Here is a 21,405-nt window from a genome sequence, read left to right on the forward strand (position 1 = left end):
CCGATAGGCTCAGCAGTCATTAATTGTATCCTTTCAATTTACATCGCTTTGATTGAAAGTAATATTTAGAAATGTTGATTCTGAAAAATTAGCATCAAAACACAGCTGTTCGGATCTGATTTAGGATTGGCTCACCCCGGGGTGGCAGAGCTGCATGTGCCGAGAACAAGAACTACGCTTGTGCCCCAATATCTGAGTCACTCCCCACCCTTCAAGTTTCTAGACCTGTATGTAAGACCGTGTTTCTACGTGATAATGCGTGCTAACTTCTTGATGAAATCTTTTAATCAAAATCAGAACGAAAATAGGATAAAATCAAAAAGAATGCAAAGCCGTAAGCTCCGTGCAGTATACATCTTCAGGGTAAGAATTCTTTGTGTGAATTTATGCAAAAATTTTCCGATTATAAAGAAATTTAAAAATTTTATCAAAAAACATAATGTCATTCCCATATTTGCATGGGAAGAAACGTAAAACTAAAATATGTTTTCAATTTTATTTACAGGAAACGAAATTTGAATTGTAGATTATGCGGGGGTCGTTCTTCTAGTGGGAATGAGGAAACGTCTCGTGAATTGACTGATCGTGATTACTTTCCGAGCGGCCAACATTTTGACTCTACAACGAATGAATCACCAATTTTCTCAAGATTTATGATAGCGAGAAGTTATGTTTGCGCGATGTTAGTTATCCTAATTTGTTGTTAAAATTCGTTTTGCAGATTATATGTTTGGCCATTTATCGAGACAATTTATTTACACGAATTTCTAATTAATTAATGAAAAAAAAACATTCATCGATGAATCTGAACATGCGAAACCATCAATCGAATAAATGTAAAAGCTGATCAAAAATAAAAAAATTTCCAATACATTTTGTATCTTTTTATTAATCTTCTCCCCAAAAAAAGTTATTAATACTGAAAAAAATTATGGAAAAAAACAAATTTTCTTGGGGGTTTTGATCTTTGCACTCCATGACTGACATCGAGGGATCTTCACCATTTAGCTAAATTAGATTGACCTTAATATTGATATTTATATTCTATAACATAGCTTATATTCACATATCGATTTATTAATATTTTTTGTTTTTTTTTTTTATTTCATGATTAAGCCAGCCATACAAATGTTGCGCAAGATTCGTTTCATTTATGCAGCCTAATTTGAAAATATTGAGGTTATGATATGATCATCAATTGGGAAATTGAGGTTATACAGCACGTTAGAATTGAAGTTATAAGAGGTGTTGATATGGCATATAAATATATTACAAAATCGTATTTTGCGATCGTAGCGCCTCACACTTTCTACCGAATTTTGGGTTAACTTCCCGAGTACTGTGTGTACACTCCTTCCCTTTAGTCTCCCTGGTAGTGCGTGACAAGAGAGCCGAGAAATGTATACCAGTCCCGCTAAGGACGTGTAAGTCCAATTGTAAACACTCTGAACTTACGTCCGTCTGTCTCTAAGAAATTAAAGTTCCCGAAACGATGGATTTTAAATCACTAACGTTGCATATCTTAGGATCGACTGGACGAATTTACTTGCAACAAAGATCAATAGAAAGGGAAAAATCGAAAAAAAAAATCGTCAGCAATTTTCAGGTTCTTTCATGAAATGATTTGTTTGTGAGAGCCGTTTGAAAATTCTGTGACGTCATAAAACCAGCATATTCGCGTATATAAGAGTAGCGGCAGGGCTCGCGCTGGCTTTTCTTTTGCACTGCAGTTTTTCTTTTTAATACTTGGCGTCGAGCCGCTACCGCGTCTCTTGATTGTGTAATAATTATACTGATGTACAGCGAAATACGTGTGACGGTTTATTATACACACAAGAGACCGGGGCAAAACAGGATACCCGAAAAAGTTGGGAAATTTTTTTGTTTTATTTTTTCAATTTTTATAGCTGTCCAAAAATGAACAAAAACCGTTTTTTACAAAACATCGTGTTTTTTCTTGAATCTTGAATTTTTTTTTGTTGAATAAACATTGTGAATGGGAACAAATTCTGTAATGGTTGAGTAAACTCTGTGAAGGTGAAATTGAATAAAATCTGAATTTTACGAAAAAAAAAAATCAAATTTCATTCAATTTCACCATATATTCGAGACAATCAGTTAGAATCGTTGGTAAAGCATTTTTTCCAAGAGGAAGTCTACTATGCCCCAAAATTTTTCATTTCAGAAAAGTCCACTTTGCTCCAAGCTCCCCTATTTTTGCGGACCATCATGTATGGTCAGACCTACACAAGAATCGTATGCCATCTCCGCACAACTTTGACACTGAATTCATGATTATGTGGATGAAGAATACAAATTTCTGCAAAACAAATATTGACAATCTTCGTTATTATTCATATTGCTAGACACTTTTTTTGCATCAACCCGTGTTTTATTTGAAAACTTGAGAAGCTTCTGTGTAATGTTGACAGTGAATTTGTGTATAAAATCAGAATAAAAATCTTTTAATCGCAAAATCATGCTGAGAACGCTTGGGATGACAAAATTCTCCTAGCTAGTACCGTTGGAGGCGTAACACGATACTCTGCAGAAATTCATTCACTATTCTTGGCTATGCTAGAATAGTCTCATATTTTTTTCCTGTCATGATCATCCTATTGTGTCATCGTAGCAATAAATAGTGGAGGTGGAAATTTTTAATTGACTGAAAATATAGTAAAAATCATTCATAACTAAGGTCGCGGTCTTTTAAGAAAGTTGAGGCTGTACAGTCATTTTTTTTTACCCAAAAGTGATGACCTGTACCTTTCAAAAGTTAGGCCAGTTTATAGTTTAACAATGTTGCATACACTTTAAAGAAAAGTTGGGGGAAAAAAGACGAAAAACTGGTGAAAGCTCAGTCGAAAACACGAACAGTGACGATCCTAGCCTCAAAAAACTGCACGGGAAACGGATTATTATTAATATAATCTCAGAAAATCTCCTAATAAATCTGAAAAAATTGACATTATTCAGCAAGCCTTGTTCATGTTGCCCAAAAAATTTCATATGTTTAGCATCATTTTTAACGGAGATATCACTGATGCATGTGTCTTGACTACCATAAGATTACATGTTATTTGGCCCAAATTGTTATTGATTTTTCTCAGCAACGACGCTCCTAAACTGTTTGAAAATTTAACTAATTTTTTTTTTACACTTCACTTTATAAGATGCAATCGGTTTAAAAGCGGTGACATCATTTTCATTCTAATGCCTCAACTTCCTTAATGTTTGTCGCTCTCTTTTTTACTTTTTTTTTTATGTTTTTACAGTGATATTACAGTGACATTACCACAAAAAAGTTTGTGGATAAAAGTCCGAAAAAGTTCCCACGCTCTCTTGTATTCTACTGGGCCGCTGGTTTAGATCTCGGATGCAACAAGGCCTATTTTGAAGGGAAGACATTCGGCTTTACTTTGGATTATTCGAAAAGTTACTGTGACCTTTTTGCGGTTACTACGTTCTTTTGAAAAACGTTGATATTTTCATTCGTTTGATTCCCGTTTCAATTGGACCGGTATTTTTAGATTCAATTTTTTGTCCTCAGTTCCGCGAGCGAATACTCAAAGGTAGAAGCCTCATCTTCAATTTGGTTTTTGGAAACGTTTTTGCTTCACTTAGGAGCTATGAACAATGATAACATTGAAAATTTGAGTGTTTTTTGTTTATTTTATAAATAAAAATTGGTTGGATGGATTTACATGAAACCTTGTTCACATTTTTTACACACTCAGAAGTACTGGAAAATTTTTTTTCATGGTATTTTTCTGTAAAATGGTGTATTAAAAATGGCACCCCTTGAATCGGCGTTGACAGCAAATTTCAAATGATAACAATGTTTAAAAATGGAACATCTGAGTATAAAGAACCAAAATGATTCGTATAAAATATATGTTATTAGCTATCGCAAGACGTAGAAGACTTTCGAAATATTGTTTAGAAAAAAAATTGCCACCGTTTGAAGAAAAAGATGACAATTTTTGTGGATTTCTCAGTACAAAATTGTTTATAAAAGAAAAAAAAGTTATCAAAAAATGGTTACGTTATGTTGAAAACCTTACGTTTTCCCTGTGAAATGTAATTTCAATCAAGTCGCCGAGATAAAAACTGTTTCCGTTTTGCTGTCATCGCCGATTCAAGGGGTGTCATTTGTAATACACCAGCATATTATAGTGATGTGCGATACTGTATTGATCATCGTATTATCGATTTTTTGTATCAATTCTACACGGTTCGATTTTTTTGAGAATCGATTTTTTTCACTGGATCGATACGTTCTTTTGTATTCCTCATAAATTCCGTATTCATAATTTCTGATTGAACATTTTTTTTTTTTAATTTCGAGAGCGGATTTGACTCGCGGTGTACTTGTATGCCGATGACGATAACATACCAATTAGAAACAGGATATATGCATAGTTTGTCAGTGATTGGTCGTTTGCTAAAAGTTGATCCCATGATGAAATGAATTTCCGTTAACTCCTTTTTCTCAGTATTTGATATCTAGTGAGTGTCTCGTATATTTGTCAAGAGATCGTACTGTTCCAAAAACCAACCAAGTTCCGTTTGTTAAAAATAATAATTCAATATTGAACATAATAAACAGGTACTCTGCGCTCTGCTATTTTCCAAATATCGGTAAGTATTCATTCATTTCCCTATGAATACATATTGTAACGAAACGCTCTTGCCGACCTGGCCTGAACGCGTCGGTTCGAGCAACCTTAATAATAAGGAGCAGGTATGAAGGAAACGCGGACACCGTGTTTTTTAGTAAAAATATAAAATCATCAATTTTATTCAGATAATTTACCGAATTCTAACAAAATAAAAGAAATTTCGCGCTTTGGCTCACTGATTTCAAAAACAATTTTGTGTTTTTTGTTTTAAACTGTCTTGCTTTGTTTAATCGGATCTGGCGAGAAAAAGACTCGAAAGACCCGAAAACGTTGCAAATTCTCTGTCTGAGATAATTTTTAATTTCTCAATTTTCGGAATTTAAATTGTACAAAAAATGATTAAAGAAAATCTTCTTAAATTAAAGTCTAATTGTCGCTTTTGTTTTAATTTGGTGACACGCCTCAAACTGAAAAACTCTAGATTCAATGAGTAGTAGGTGGCACACTATGGCGACCCCCACTCCTATCCCCACTCCTACCCCCACTCCTTTCCCCCACTAGGCCGAGCGGCCGGCGTTGTGGGCGAGAGGTTTGCGGGTGTCCGGCGGGGGATGAGCGTGTCACCATAGTGTGCCACCTTTTTTTTTTTTTCTCCGTATATATATTTCAGCTCTTATTAATTTTACAATTTTGGTTATAATATGGTACATAATTCACAATACATATAGTAGTAGGGGGGTATTTTTTGTGGATATTTTTTGGTGGATATTTTTGGTTTTTTCGTTCGTTTTCACGACGGCGTCGATGACCATGGAGCGGTGGTTTACGAGGTGTGTTGCTTAGATGGTCAGACGATGCTGTAACTGGGTCGATAGAGATACCATAATGTGAGAGAGGTTCGTGTACATTTGGGAGTGTTCAGATGGTTGATAAATGAGTTTTTGCCCCATACCTGATTATGATTATTCTTCAGCAGGTTTGAACTGCAGTCTGTTGAATTTCGTGCCGTGGTATAGCATGATTAATTTTTTGTTTGAGGCTGCCTCGCACATCTGTTGGAATAAACTGCTCGCATTTTCGAAAGCTTTGACGAATCTTGTCGGTAGGAAGCATGTAAATGTGCTGTCCACGTCCATGGCAATTCGCTTGCCCCATTTCGTTTCGACGGTTCGAATACACGTGATGCGGTAATCTTTGCCGGGTTCAAGCTCGGTCAGTTTTTTGACGGGGCGGATGGACTCCAAAAGGCCTGTTTGATTGACGAGCGTGAAATCCATTGTTCAGATCGAGTTTTTTTATGGCCACTGTTAAAGCGCGGAGTTCTGATATGTCGCGTATTCTTGCTTTAAACGTTGCAATATCGTGCAAAAAGATATCTAAGCGTACTTTCAATTCACGTCGTTTACTTATGCGGCGGCTTGGGAGCAGGGTTGCCAGATTGGGCGATTTATCACCGTTTGGGCTATTTCACGGACGAAACGGCGATACAAATATATGAGAAGTCGCCTGTCGCCCAAATGGGCTACCTAAAATTTGAGTTTGACGATTTTGGGCTCCCAGCGCCATCTCCTGCGCGGTCCTCATGAATAAAACGAAACAAAAAAATGATAGAGCTGAGCACACCCTATAGTCAATTTTTCCAATTGCGAAATTTATTATGGTGTCAAACGTGCACCGTGCACCGGAATGCTGGATTAGGTTGTAGTTTCTTGTCGTTGTAGTGGTACTCGTACCGGTTATTGCCGTACATTTTGGCGCTCTTTTAGACGCAAGTGACGGAATACAAAGTTAGGTTATGTTGTGTTCTTGCATGCACTAACGCAGCTATCACGTGCTCTCGTCAATCGTAAATTCATCATCAATCCTTTCCGTTCTTCCGTTTTCCTTTTTGAAGTTCGTTACCCGCTACGAGCTACAGTGCACATCTAAAAAAAATATTAATTCGGGATAAAATATATCCTGAGAGGACCGTGCCTTAGTTCATGATTCCTGAGGTGTTTTTCCACATACGATATACGATGGGGAAGTTTGGCAAATACGAAAAAAAGTATAGGAAATCGTGGGAAGATTTACCGGTGTTTCATGGTACAAAAAAATGACATCTGTTATTTCCATGTTAATTATCGCTGAAAATTTAGGCTATTCTACTCAAAACCTACATCCAAATCCAAACGCGATTGAAATCTTAGCGTCATTCTTTCAACATGGTTTTGAGAGAGCATAACTTGCTGAGTTAGGGAGGCTTCGATTAATATTGAAAGAATCTGACTTTTTCAACTTATAATTTCATAATATTTGTCATACGCAGAAGAAGGCGATTTTTTTTTTTTAACTATAAAGAAATTCGAATAAAGGTCTCATTAGGCTGTCAACAAAGGTTGGGATTGCTACGGTGTACAGTGTTTAGAAATTCAATTCAAAAGAATACCATGATATGTAACATGATTAAGATCGTATTTTCGTTATTCATTTTATAAATTTTTTCACTTAATAGGACGTACGGGGTTAAATTACGGAATTAATATTTCGCCTTTGTGTTCATTTCCGATATTTTTCTAGTCATACTATGTTTTTAATTTAATATTATGAACATTAGGTTAGGTCACGGAAGTCTGTCGAATGAACACAACGCAAAAATATAATGATGAAGAATCGAACTGGTTTCGAAATAATTTTTTTGTTTATTTGCTAGGAGTGCGGTTCTACGATATTATATTCATTTTCTAGGATGGCTACATCGAAACGAAAACCTCAACAGTGCCAACAAAGAAGCTTATTGCAAAATTTGCAGAGTAGAGTTACGCGCTCAAAAGGCCAATCTCGAGAAGCATAGCACCACGAAGCTCCATCGAGACAATGCAGCTGTTTTCGTCAAACAGAAAAAACTCAATAACTGTGGAATCGACATTGTTGCAGAAGAAAACAAAGCGATGGATATGAAATTAGCAGTGTACGTAGTATTGATCATTTGACCGATATCCTCGTACAGCTTGGAAAAAACAGCACTTTGCAATCATTACGCATGCATCGTACCAAATGCTCAAAATTGCTTACACGCGTTATTTCACCAGCAATGTTAGGCGAGTTGGTAGATGATTTGGGGGACGAACCATATTCGTTGATTTTGGACGAATCTACTGATGTATCCGTCCAAAAGTATATGGCTGTTTGTATACGATATTACAGCATTAAGCAGAGCAATATTGTGACAGAATTTCTGGGCATAATCGCGGTCACGGAAACAACGGCCATTGCTTTATATGATGCCCTCTCAAATTATTTGAACGAGATAAAGTTATCTCTGAAAAATTTGATAGGGATTGGTACAGACGGTGCCAGCAACTTGTGTGGCAAAAATCATTCTTTGTTCACACTTTTGAAAGAAAAGGTTCCATTGCCGCTCCTCCAAATGGTGCGTTGCGTTTGCCATTCATTACATTTATGTAGCTCGAAAGCCTCGGAGGTATTGCCTTCATCCCTCGAGTTTCTTGTACGAGAAACAAGAAATTGGTTTGCGCATAGCGCATTGAGGCGTGCGCGCTACGCAGATTTATTTAACTTGATCAACGATAACAACAAATCGTTTCTTAATCTTATACAGCTGTCTGTAACTAGATGGCTGGCGTGGGAAGACGCTGTTCAACGAATCTTGTACCAATGGTTAGAGTTGAAGACGCTCTTCGAAACAGTAACCAATGGAAAAGAAAAATGCTACACCGCCAGAGCATTGTACAGCATGTTCAAAGACCCAGCTAATCATCTTTATCTCATCTTTTTAAAATCGATTTTGAGAGAAGTAAATGAAGCAAATATCTTGTTTCAAAGTACTCAACAAGAGGTGACCAAAGTTTACGAAACTCTGACGAGTCTTGTTTTGTCGGTTTCCACACGGATCATTAAACGACTTTTCATTGAAGAAGCAATAAAAAAGGCCGACCAATTCAACTACATCGGAGAAACATTGGGAAACGACTTAGCTTTGTTACCACCCGACAACGTGGATTTCGGAATCGAATTTAAAAACGTCGCTGCAGCGTACAATTTGAAACCGGAAGAATTGAATGATGTTATAGCCCGATGTCGTCAATACCTCATTGTTCTCTTGACAGAGCTGCTTAAACGAGTTCCTGGCAATATTTCGATCTTAAAAACATCGACGTTTTGAGCACGACAAAAAAGTGTCTCTCGAAGACTTGCCGTTGGAATTATTAACGGATCAAGACGATGTAACGGACGTAGAAATTCAACTACGAAAAATGCCATTTGTCGATTGGTCAACGCATTTCCCGGACGAGGTAATGAGAAGTTCAACCGCATTCTGGTCCAACGTGCACACTTTCCAAAACGCGGGTGGTTCCCAACCATTCGAAAAACTGGCGAAATTCGCTTTAAAAATTTTATCGCTGCCGCTCAGCAACGCAGTGGTGGAACGCGTATTCTCCGTCATGAATGCGAATCAAACAAAAGCGAGAAACAAAATGGATTTCTGTATGCTTGATGCCATTTTGAGGATCCGAACGCACTTTTCCGGAAGAAATATTTGTTGCTCGAAATTTGTACCAACCAAAGTCATGTACGAGAAATTCACTTCAAAAATCTATGACTTAGACAAAGATGATTCAGTACAGGGCAGTTCGTCTATTGCGCGAGATTCGGACGATTGCTTCGAAGAAACAATGACGTTATTCAAAAACTATTCCAAAGTGCTAAACCAAAGTGCTAACGCTCATGGAACTTCTTCGCCCAAATCTGCGAATGACGATCCGTCCGTCCAATCCCAAAACGTTATCTAGCCGCATGTCTCGGGCCATAGAGGCAGAATATGATTTATCTGAGCAATCTCACTATAGTAAGTTCCGAAAAGAGGAACCGAAAAACGAACGGGCGGAGAAGGCTCACAAACCTCAGTCTGATTCCCAACCTAAACAGCCACCGAAGTGTTGGCATTGTCCCGAAAACCATTTCCATCGCGATTGTTCCGTTATAGCAAAAAAGAACGCGGAGCGTAATAAGCCTCCGGAAAACTGGAGACGGCCGGCGGAGAACCCCGCTCCGACCGACAACCGTCAATAGGTCTCACGGCAAACAATCTGGGAGCGGAACCATTGCCACACATTCTCGTCAAAATAAACGATGAGTTTGTGCGCGCGGCGATTGACTGTTTCTCCACTGATTGTATAATTCACCCGAGATACCTAAACGGGAAAAACTACATCGATTCAATACGTTCCAGCGCAAATCTCGCTGGACAAAATACTAGCATGCCGCTCGAGGGCCGCACATCCATTAAAATTCAAATTCAAGACCATATTCTCGACGTCGACGCATGGGTTGCACCAACATCGCGCGAAGCGATCATCTTGGGTTATCCGTGGCTTAAAAAGCAGCGAACAATCTTCAATTTCCATGACGGAATCTTATACCTCGGCATCGAAGAACGATTTTCCGTCCCCCTAGTCGATGCTCCAATCAACACTCCAGTGACTCATGCTATAGACAGCCAAGAGCTGACGCATGGGTTCCCTGAGAAATATTTGGATAAATTTAATGCTCTTCTTCAGAGATTCGCGCCGATCTTTCAAACAGACGGAAAATTGACTCAGACACAAACGACTAAGCATTGCATCAAGCTAACGTCTCAAACGCCGTTCAGGATTCCAAGCTACAAATATTCCCTCGAAAAGAAAAAGATTATCCGAGAGCAAGTTACCGAAATGCTTGCCGAAGGAATTATCGAACGCTGCGATTCCCCATATTCTTCACCGATCGTCATCGTCAAGAAGAAGGATGGAACTTCGAGATTTTGCATAGATTTTCGACGCTTGAATGCAATCACCGTCGACACCAATACAACAATACCAATCATTCACGATGCCCTAAAAGGATTGGGGTCAGCCAAAGTATTTACCACGCTCGATTTGAAAAGCGGATATTGGCAGATACCTCTGGATGGGGAAGCTAAGAAACTAACGGCTTTTTCCACACCTGACGGGGGTACCTACCAATTTCGAGTAATGCCATTCGGATTAAAGAATGCGCCTCACACTTTCCAAGCATTTATTAGTCAAGAAGTCTTAAAAGGCTTGTTGAACCTCTGCTGTACCGTCTACTTAGACGACATCATTATTTCTTCAAATTTGTACGAAGAGCATCTCACTCACTTGGCTCTCGTATTCGAAAGGTTAAGCTTACATAACCTTACCTGTTCAATAAAAAAGTGTCATTTCGGAAAAGACAACCTCGCCTACCTTGGGCATAACGTCACCGATATTGGCAACGAAGCTAAAGGGGAACATATTCAAGGAATCCTGGATATGCCGGCCCCCACCACCCGAAAACAACTCCAGAGATTCATCGGAACGTGCAACTGGCTACGCGAATACTTACCTCACTTCGCGGAAGTCACGGCCCCCATGGCGGATCTGCTAGCCGGAAACGCGAAATTTAGATGGACTTTGGAGGCTCAAAAATCTTTCGACGAGGTCAAACGATTAGTTCAGCAACCTTTGAAACTCAGCCGACCGGATCCGAAACTAAATTTCATTCTTCAAACCGACGCTGGGAAAATTGGTATGGGAGCTGTCCTGTATCAACTCGATGACGCAAATCAGAAGCGAATCATCAGCTACGCGAGCGGGAAATTCGATAAAACACAGTCTCGCTACAGCGACCGAGAACGAGAGTGCCTGGCGATCATCTGGGCGATCAAACGCTACAAGCCTTATCTGGAAGATAAGCCTTTCATCCCACGTACCGACCACAGGGCTCTGGAATGGCTGAAAAAATTCAAAAACGAAAAAGACAAACTGAGTCGTTGGGCAATACTGCTGGGCGAACTCCAATTTACCATTGAACATATTTCTCCACGAGATAACGAGCTTCCCGATATACTTTCCTCCGAACTACACGAGGAAAGCAACCCTAATATCGGAGAATCGGATAAGCTTCATCCACCTAAAATTAATAACGCTAACCTTGAAGAGCGTCTACCAATCGTTTGTGGAATCTCGGTAGAACACCTTATCGGGGAAATTAAGAGGGAGCAGCAATTAGATCCCGAAATAAGTCTAATGGTTGCCAATAAAAAATTTAATCAAAATTCTCATGCAGCGTACCAAATGCAAGACGACGTTGTATGGAAATTCGTCCAGGGCCAATGGAAAATTTTGGTCCCTGAAGCGTGCAAACTACGAGTATTGTACGAATATCCTGACTCAACTTTAGCCGGACATCCGGGAATCGACGAGACGGTCCGCGCTATCCAACGACACTTCACCTGGAATAATCTACAAAAACAAGTCCGGGAATACATTCAACAATGCCGTCTTTGCGCTTGCACCAAAGCGGCCAAAACGCATCACATTGACCGGTTACGACCGCACCAACCTACGAAATCACGGAGGATTATTGCTCTCGATCTCATGGGCCCATATCCCCGAACATCGAAGGGTAAAAAATTCATCCTAGTAGTGACCGACTTCTTCACGCGATGGGTAGAAGCTTTCGCTATAGGATCCTCCGAGGTTGCAAATCTCATTGCAATCCTCAACAGAGAGATTTTTCCTAGATGGGGCTACCCAAAAGCCATCCTATCGGACAATGGATCACAGTTTGCCAGCAAAAAATGCATTCAAGCTTGTGAATCGTGGCAAGCCTTACTCTGGACCATCCCCATCTATCATCCGCGCGCTAATCCAACGGAAAGGTGAAATCAAGAGATTAAAAAAGGTCTTCGGCTCCATTTGCACGGTCGTCAACATCGCGAGTGGGATAAGCACCTGCCGGTCATCTTATATAGTCTTCGAACACGAAAAAACGCTGCTACTGGTCTTACCCCGAGTGAAGCATTCGTCGGGGAGAATCTACTGCCACCAGGAGAGTGGCGACTCTCAGAAAATTATCTTCAAACTGTCGAATTGGGTCAACGCACCGAACAAATAAACGATAACCAGCAGAAATATCAAAAACGATACTGCTCCAACGAAAGCTATCCAAGGTTCCAATCGGGGGATCTCGTCTTCGTCAAAGACCATTCTCAATCGAATGCCATCGAAGGTATTCACGCCGGATTCACGAAAAAATGGGATGGTCCCTTTGAAATCGACAGACATTTGGGAAGCGAAATTTACTCCGTTGAAAAATACGGTAAAATAGTGAAAATTCACGGAAGCCAAATCAAACCTGCTTATCACTCTCACGAGGACACATCGAACCCTGAGATACAACCTTAAGTGATACTGCCAGTCACATTCCAAGAAGAAACTGAACCAACGTTGGTTCAACCATTTTCTGAGCCGACAATCGAGTCGCTCAAATCACATGATAATCGTAATCATGAGTCTACTTGTAGACAAACATCGAACGCAACGCTGCGTCAAAACAATTATCCACCACCTGAAGATGAACGTCAAGATACACCGATTGAAGACTTTGAGGACCGACGATATAATTTGCGGCCTCGACAAACCCGGCCTCAATACAAGCTCACGCGAAAATACTCACCTGTCCCTGAAAAAAGAAAGGGGAAGGAAAGGGAATAATGTCAAAACATTTATTTCATCCTCGAAAAATTCCGACTCCCGGGGGCATTTGTTGTACGTCACTCTGTGACTACAACTTTTCTTTTCGTCAATCATTTTTTTTCATCTGAAACATAAACAGTTTTATTATTAATAACATTTATTAGTTAAAATAAGGCTTAATTGTAAGTGTAAATAAACTAAACGAATAAATAACAACTAGTGATAGGGACTAGAATATAAAGCACTTACCGCTGAAAGCCTCCGCAGGCTGGAAAGGTATCCTCTGCAGACCCCGCTGGTGGGAAAAAACCTCCTTCGCAGTCCCCATGGCTGAAATTCCCTCTCCGCTGACTGCGCTGACCTGTAAATAAAACTAAAAATCCTGTAATATTAGTAAATCTATTCTTAACATTTAATTATTATTAATCCCACAAGCTAAAGTAACTAAACTTAACTTACACACACTTACCTGCACTGCGGCTGGTGGACTGCGCTGTCTCCGATGACTTCGCTGGTGCTCCGCTGGACCTGTAACAATAGAAAATACATTCAACTCACTACAATTAATAAACTCACAACATTTACTTAGTTCACATACATTTCGTTATTTAATTGCTGCACATTTATTTAATTTAATTCTAGTACTCACTTTATTCATAAATACTGGATATAGTTACCGTCGGTAACTCTGTCTCTTTTCGCGTCCGCTATCACCGCGTAGTCGGTAAATAGAGACTCCATTGTCAAAATTCGCGGACGGTAACAACGCGTGCCGTCAAAAGCGCGCGAAACTCGAAAATTCCCTAGACGGAGAAAATTTTACTCGCGACGCCACTGCAGCCTGTCTCTAAGGTGCGCGCTCGCCCCGAGTTAGTGCGATGCCACTGTAACGTCTCTCTCCACGGTACACGTGAAGTCTAGAGGGTCGCGAGCGAAACCGTATTCGACCTGATTCTCGCGTTCCCGAATAGGGGACGGGTGGGGATCAAATGTTGGAATGACTAAAATTTCGAACAGCTAAAATCTCGAGTTTATACATTTCGAATGATAATATGGAGACGGATAGATTCGACTAGAGCTTTGAATGCCGAAAATAAATAAAGCAGAAACTGCAAGGTTCGAAGAACGTTTACATCGAAAATAGAATGTAACAATCGCCCATAGGACGATGACTAAAATATCGATTTTTCGAAAATTCGACTATCACTCTTTCGATTCATAAATTACTACAGTCAGCGATACTGTGAAAATTCACAATTTTGAAAATATAATAACGAAAGACCAAATATTACTGAGGTTGAAATACTGAAACACCAAAAAGTCGAACGGTCAAAATAGCGAAACGTTAGAAAGTCGATCGATCAAAATAAAGAAATGCAGCGGAGCTCCAAATACACGCATCTCACTCACTCGCTTACTCAGACCGGTGATCTCCAATTTTAAACATCGCCATTTTGACTTTCGCCTTTTCGAGCCATCGCTATTCTGCATATCCAAGTTTTATAGACTCGAAAAATTCACTTTCGATTTTTTGCTACTCTATATTCTGGTCTGTCTGTAAAACAATTACTCTCCATTTTGAATTCGAAAATATGAACTTTTGACATTCGGATGGTCTGTTAAAATTGCATTCAAAATGAAAACTATTGAAATATATATTTTCGGGTAAATATGAATTCAAAGAAGGAATTATTGATTAAACGCGCAATCTGCTGAATAGTCGATCGGGAATAAGAATTTCGAATAACTTATTTTTCTCCAAACTGATATCACAACTTTTAAAATTTCGAAATATCGACCGTTCTACAATTCAGTTACTCGACATATTGAACCCCACCCATAGGGGACAACCACCTTTCCGACGAGGAGAGAACCCACCTTCCCGACGAGGGGAGTAACCACCTTCCCGACGAGGGGAGTAACCACGTTCGCGACGAGGGGAGTAACCACGTTCCCGAATAGGGGACACCCACTCTTCCGACGAGGAGGACCCTTGCCTAGGGCCGTACGGCATAAACGAATTTCTCTTTGGTAGAATAGTGGTTGCGACCATACGTTTTCCCATTTCAGATTCGCTAACTCATAACCATATTTTTACTTCTGTTCCAAATTTCCGTACTTTTCTCGTGGTCATCACTGCTTAACTCCCGAAAAATTTCACGTCTTTTGTTTCTTTTCCTGGATCACTTTTATAATTAAAATCAGTCTATTTTCACTTCTCCGATGCCCAAAAAGCACAACCGGAGTAGCCGTATGCGGGTGCAACGACGACTCTGCCAAAGTTCTACCACCCCGGACGTAACCGTCACCCGGACGGGATGCGATCCTCGAAGCGCGCGGATTTGCGAGGAATTTTTTTCCAAATATAAAAAAGTACAAACCGTTTTTAAAATCAACACTCAGTCTGTACACAATAAAGAAAACAATAGCCAGCATAACAATAACCCTGTGTCAGAGTTCAAACTCCCGCAACCTCTCTCTCAACCCCCACAAACTCCTCTGCCTACATCCTTCCTCACCGACGTCCAGTCAAAGGATGAGTTTGACAATCTCTTCGACCGGGTTATGTCCCAACCCCTCCCTCCTCCAGATCGCGTCACTCAGGAGATCAATAAGGAGTTAAAGGCTTTAGAAAAATCCGCCAACGCGCCCTTAGAACCGCCGCGAAAAAAGCCGAGGGTGGTCAGTGACGTAACCCTGTCGAAGCGGATTCGGACCGTTCCGCTTACGCAGCGAGAGGATAGCGTTCCTCCGCGAACGTCGTCGGCCAGAGTCCTCATTGAGGTTCCAGTAGCCCCATCGTCCGGACCGAGTGGGACAAACGCAGCGGATATGCCGGAGTTAAACTGACTCCTTACCAATTTCCAGAACCCTGAAAAAACCAAAACATGAGATACGGCAAAAAATCCTAAAAACAAAAAACAAAAAAAAAACAAAAAAAACCAAAACAAAAAAAAACAACAAAAAGGTACGGTACAAAATCCTAAAAAGCAAACAAAAAAAATAAAAAAAAAAATAATAAATAAAAAACTAAAAAAAAAATCAAACAATCAATCAATCAAAGGATTACTTACCTATACCCACCTTACCTACTTACCCTTCCTGCCGACGACTTCGCTGGAAATCTCACGTGGACATCGCTGGGCCGAATTCTCACATCCGCGTGGTTCACCCACTCTCACCGCGTTACTCCGCATTGTTGAATTCGCCTCACAAACCTATTGCTCATCGGTGTTTTCAACATTTTGTTCTTCGACCAGCGTCGTTAATATACTCATTTATTCTCAAGTGCAAACGTTAACATGTTACATTTAATGGACGACGATTATGCAATTCTTACAGCTTGGTGTTTTACAAAAATGACAATATTCATAATCTGGAACACCGAAGCTTTTTGACGACAACTATCAAAATTATAATGTTGAGCATTCAAGAAAAGACACGACGTGTGTATTGTGTGGTTATATTAAATATTTTTCCTTACTTCAGTCTTCAATGGAGAGACGGACAATTGGCTTGGCACCAAACATTGGAGAATGTAGAAATGAAGCTTTTCGCGCTTCGGATTACATTGACTTCGGAACATTTTAGCTCCTACCTCCCCGGTAGTCGACGCAAGACTGAACGTTCGTCGGGAAGTTTCGAGTGTTTTTCTTTTACCAGGAATACTACTCCGTTCATAATCAATAACAATTAACAGCAGAAGGTAAAATTCCCATAGAATTTTCTACGTTTTCTAGAAATGTACCGCTTGGGATAACGGCTCTATGGTAATTAACGACGCGGGGTGCATACGCCAACAAATTTTCTATGCGTGGTGCATGCCGTTACTGGAAAAATACAATAGTTGGAGGAGTAGGAAACATCGTGGCAAAGTGTTGTACGCCACTTTGGCGCACCTATTTTCCGTCGATTATTCGATTTAGTTTTTTTTTTTTTTTATTATTTATTTATTCGCAATAAAACCCCTAGTCCCCGCTGCGTGTGCTGTAAATATGTGTAGATAATTAAGAAAGCTGATGTACCGACAAAGTTCGAACGTTATCCCTCGAGTCACCAGCTGGGAGGCTATCCCTTCCAGGCACCAGAGTGCGCAGACGCGGTCACGGGAGGGGATCGCCGGCGCTTGCCCACCGCGGCCTATAAGTATAGGCGCGGAACCCAGAATTGAGGCATTCGCTCTGGTACTCCTAAGCCGCACAGGCCAAAAAGGACCACGAGACCCCGGGTGAATTAAGCCGAACAGGCCGACGAGCTAAGGGTCTCAGAGAGCATATCCCAAGCCGTATAGGCCGAAGGAACTTAGCCACGCTCCCAAGCCGAACAGGCCTACGAGTTCTTCGCTCATCGTTCCCCCTATCAAACCCTCTTAATTTTTTTTTCTTTTTCGCCAAGTTTCGAACTTCGTCCAATTTTATTTTTTCGCCTCGATAAATCTCGGGCAGTTATTTATTTAGTTTTTTCGTTATTATTTTTTTTTCATTTTTTCTCTTACCGCCTCGATAAATCTCGGGCAGTTATTTATTTAGTTTTTTCGGTATTATTTTTTCTCATTTTTTCTTTTACCGCCTCGATAAATCTCGGGCAAATTATTCCTTTATTTTGCGATCTTGGCTCCAACGAATCTTGAGCTTTACCTTGTACGAGTGTGATTTTTTATCGGTTTTGTTTAAATTCCGCATTCGAACCTCCTTTGTTTTTACGCGTGCACTCTTGTATACTCGTGTCTCGGCGACCCTATCTTCTTTACAGAATAAAGAAAGAAGTTAAACGAAACTTTGGTCTTCCTCGTCGTAATTTTTTCCTACTCCGTTGTTACCCCTTTCCCGACCCTCCTACGTTAAAGGAATCCCGGAGGAGAAATAGGCACGCTCGCCGTGCGGCGCAGCGCGCGTTGGCCCACACATTGATAGAGGTCATAGAGCATCTGCCCGGGACGGACAGACGGAGGGGAGTGGCCATCAGTAATACGAATCTTACTCTTCGGAAGGTACAGTGGACACCCACGAAATATAAGACCAGGTGGGTCGTACCCAGCACCGGACCCCCTACCCCTGACGCCCCTCTATCAAAGGTGGAAAATTCGACTACGACCGAATTGCACGGTGCAGGAAACCCGTCGAGCCTCGTCGCGACAAAGGCTGCGACCCCGATTACACCAGCACCAGCGGTTACCCTCCTTTCGGAAGCAACTGGCTCTAAAACAGAACTGGGGCCGGCGAGACCAATCCCAGCACGTCGAGTATCGGTCCCGCTAAAAGAAAACATCGCGAACGAAATCATCTGCTCCCGGGTGGGAACTCGACCGGCTCGGCTCAGTACAGGGGTCCGTAAGCCAGAGACGTTAATCGAAATCCCGACGCCGAATAAAGATCCCGAGCAACAGCGCGATCCCCGCACACCGATCATTATACGTCGCGCGGGAAAAAGACGACCGCTGACCGACTCGACCGTCGGGGTCGTAAACATCCAGCCCGAGAAGAAGGCGCGAAACCCCGAGGAAGTCTGGGAAGTCGATCCGCGTTTAAGAAAACGAAACAATGCTTCGAGTTCCTCACCTTCTGCGGCCCAATAGTTCTCGCCATTCTCGCTAACCCGGTAATCAGCCGGCGAGCTTCACCGGGAAGCCAATGTAGAAACTCGTCTCCGTCATAATTCATTAAGAGAACAAAAGTATGAAAGGGATAACATGACTTGTCGGTACATTCCATAAGTATAATTGGATAATAACCTTCGTCATCCGAAATTTATGAACAAGGGGATGTGAGTGGGGTGGAGAATGGTGCCACCACCGGAGAGTTCATCATTCGTTGATGAGGCATCAACATGCGAAGTAAAGTAGGTCTCGAAGGAGCAATTCAATTCACAAAGTGGACTGTTTTTCTCGCCTTGCACTTGGCCACCATCAAGAAACGCAACAAAACGCGAATTCATTAAGACGGATTTCATCCTATGTGTTTCCATATTGCATATGTTGTGTCTTTTTATATTACTGATAAACTCAATTGCTACATACGTCACTGATCCGGTTGTTCTCACTGAAATAGCTACTTTATGTTCAGCTTGTGTAGTTTATATTTGGAAAGCTATTATTTCGCGATTGCATCGAAAACAGTTTCAGGTATGACATGAGCTAATACTAATCGAACAACCTGTGTGACGATCGTTTAAATCTTTTTGTAATCTGATTGTTTTTTGTCATACAAGATTTTGATCAACGATATGGAGGAATTTTTAAGAAGTTGTTGCAAAGAAGAAAGGCACATTATCCAGGGCTACATCGATAATTGTTGGATCTTTCACTCGATGATATCGTGTTTAAATTACTATGCAGCTACTGCACTGATTGTCAGTTCCTTTGTTAATTCTGAACAAAAAATGATAGTCACAGTGGCTTATCCCTTTTCCACGGAATCCAATATACCTTACCACTTGGTTTTACTTCATCAAACAATCTTCGTGTATCAAGCTTGCGCGGCTTGTACAGTTGATTGTCAAGTAGCGATAATTTTGTGGTTCGCTGGAGCCAGGCTCGAAATACTTGCTGAAGAAACCAAATGCTTTTCCAACATTTCGCAAATTGTATTATTCATCAAAAAACATAACCAGCTTTTATCGTATGCCAATAGCATCGCCAAAATAATACCCTACGTTACATTCGTTACTACAGGAATGTGTGGGGTTGCAGCGATCGGGGTTTCCATGCAGATTATTGCTGTAAATATAAAAATTTGAGATTTAACTAACACTTCAAGTTTATCCAAGTGTGTTAAAAAAATCAGTGAATATAAACAATATCGTAGGACCCATCCTTGTCGGTCATAATGCAATTTGGACCAGGCCTCCTTGTTCTTCTATTAAATCTAACGATCTCTATTTGGCCGGCAGAAAATATGATGAGAGTGGTAAGTACAAAGTCAATAATACTTTTTCTCGCTATGAACACCAAATTGTAATTGAATTGAATTTTCATTGGTTCGATTCTTTTATTGACTTGACCATGTTGGATACAGTATGATTTAGTAGGAACAGCTGCTTACAACGTACCATAGCCTGATATGTCACCAAAAATGATGAAAACCGTTCTCATGATTCTGCAGAGATCACAACGCCCGGTTCAAGTCTCATTCGGTGGTTCTCTCCCTCCTTTATCATTTCGCTTTTATGCCTCGGTATACGAAAAAATGTTATCCCATTGTTACTATAATATTCACTCAGTAGAAATGAAATTCACCATGGTTTTATTTCTTTTTCGTCAAGTTTCTCAAAACTATATTTTCGTACTTCACTACTCTTCGGCTCGCCATGTCTGTCGGAATAGAATCATCGCATTGAATCCATCGATAAGATAGTAAATTTTTCCAGACCAACGGACCGACCCAATGATTCAACAATTGTAGTATTGTATTATTTTTTTCATATTTTGAAAAGTTACCCGGAGAAAACGGATTCGTTTTGTGTATTGAAAAATATATTATTTCTCAAAAATGTTCAAAGTATTTAGGCACCGATTACAAACAGTAAGCATTTTTTCGAACTTTACACTTTTTTGACACTTGAATTCTAAACAGCGTTATGTGAAGAACAAAAAGTGATGCACGTGAAAACTATATTTCATTTTGTTTTCGAGTGTTATTCATCATGTCAGACTAGAACTTAGTGATGGACGGAAATGTATAGTAAATCACAAATTTTAATTGTCAGCATAGTAAGGTAATATATGGAGCAAAGCGGACACTGTGTCCGTTTTGCCCCATAAAGTTGAATTCCGGAGCAAAACGGACTTTCCCGTAACTGAAATTTCATAAAATGCATACATTTTTTTTTTCGGTTCCAAGTCATGCCCTGACCATAAATCATGGTAAATTGTTAAATTCTACGGTGACATCCTCAAAAAATTCAAATTTCAGAGCAAAATAGATCCCAAACTACTTTCTCACTATCCATTCGCTTTTTTTGCTTATTTTTAAAAACCACAATAGTAATCAAAGTACGAATAAGGAAAAAAGGTTTTTTATTCATTTTTTACAAAAATCGCACTAATAATAGCTGACATCTTCGTCTTCAACACCTGTACACAAGGTGTGTGCCCATTTTTTGCATGTCATACAGCAAATCCAATCTTCGGAGGACGATGAATATAACCCTTCGCAAAACATGCAAGAAACGTTTTCAGAAGACGAGGATTTGGCTGTCTTGGTGACCTTTTTTTTCTGTCTGCTAAACTGCTACATTTTGAAAAATGTTGATATGTCGATTTG

General features: G+C 40.3%; 1 pseudogene; it reads left to right on the plus strand.

The window, feature by feature from the left end:
• Positions 1 to 18,970: 18,970 nt before the first annotated feature.
• On the plus strand, positions 18,971 to 20,196 carry LOC122417757 (uncharacterized; annotated as a pseudogene).
• The last annotated feature ends 1,209 nt before the right edge of the window (positions 20,197 to 21,405 follow it).

Source organism: Venturia canescens, chromosome 11 (genome assembly GCF_019457755.1).
Source record: "Venturia canescens isolate UGA chromosome 11, ASM1945775v1, whole genome shotgun sequence".
NCBI lineage: Eukaryota > Metazoa > Arthropoda > Insecta > Hymenoptera > Ichneumonidae > Venturia > Venturia canescens.